This window comes from Etheostoma cragini, chromosome 22 (assembly GCF_013103735.1).
Source record: "Etheostoma cragini isolate CJK2018 chromosome 22, CSU_Ecrag_1.0, whole genome shotgun sequence".
Taxonomy (NCBI): Eukaryota; Metazoa; Chordata; class Actinopteri; order Perciformes; family Percidae; genus Etheostoma; species Etheostoma cragini.
In genome coordinates, this window is record NC_048428.1 from 8630094 (window position 1) to 8631416 (window position 1323).

Below are 1323 nucleotides of genomic sequence, written 5' to 3' on the forward strand. Positions count from 1 at the left end.
TATTAACTGGGTTTTCACTGCTGTAAACCACAATGGATGGTTTATTTTGAGCATTGACTATAGTCCAGATTCCAACATAATTGCTGTTAACCGTGTGTTCTGGTTCAGCCCTAAAGTTACATGGGATTTGTAAAAAAGACCCACTCAGAGCTTCCATCTGTGGTACCGTAATGAAGAGGTTTGAGTCTTGAGGACAATTCCAAGCCAAAGCACCTATAAAGACAAGAGTCAGGATTAATATAAGGTGGAACAAATCTCGAGGAACAGAAAGATAAAATTTACATCCGCAGCAGGATCTTGCATGTAGTTTTGCCTTTGCAATTTCGGTAGAAATATTTAGGAAATAAACAATTGCAAAATTAGTTTATTAGATTAACAAAGTACAGGCTTGGAATTGTACTTAAAGTATAAAAATCAAAGTAGCCTTGCGAATGACAACCATTTGTTATGCAAAGCTTCCTGGACTACACTCATGTTACTAGAGTGCACACAAAAAACCTTCAGTGGACATGGAATAAAGGCTCTTTATGGATAAAGGAAATGGATGTCTTACAATAGCCTTCAATATCACACATATGATTATTATTATTATTATTCTGACTGAGTGGCAAGATATGAATTCAGTTGTGATTCTGTGAGAATTCACAGATCCAGTTTCTCTTTTATAATCTTTCCCTTAACATTTAAAGGAATCTACATGTAAATGTGTGTGTGCTCTAATACGGCTTCTGGAAATAAAATAAAGGATAAAATATGAATTACTGAACAGACATTAATTAAGACTTTCCCCATACTTTAGAGGTACAGCATATTGGCCAGGAGTCCTTCTTGTTGCCTACTATCTCAAACATCTCTCTCAGATAAGGCCGAGGAGGATTGGGCATGTCTTGCTGCTTGTCTGCTGAATCTCTGGGATCTCCATTTACTTCATTTTGAATAATGGCACCGTCCATACCATAGACACTAAACACTACCGCCATCAAGACGCAATGATTCTGTTGAGTCATCTTGTAGTCAAGACAATGTAGCCTATATTCCCATCCAGATAGATTAAATTCGGTACTGATGATGCAGAAAATAATAACGGTAACTCCACTAAAATTGTTTGAAACTAAAGTAATGAGTCAATTTTGTAAAATGTGAGGAGTAGAAGGTACCGGTATTTGTGTTAAAATGTAAGGAGTAAAAGTAAAGAGTCGGCACAAAAGTAAATAGTAAAGTAAAAATAATCTGAAAAATCTAATAGAGAACAGTTACTTCCCCTCTCTGTCTATCTGCACAGAACACAGAGCTCACCTGACAGAAAGAGGAGATGGAGTAACA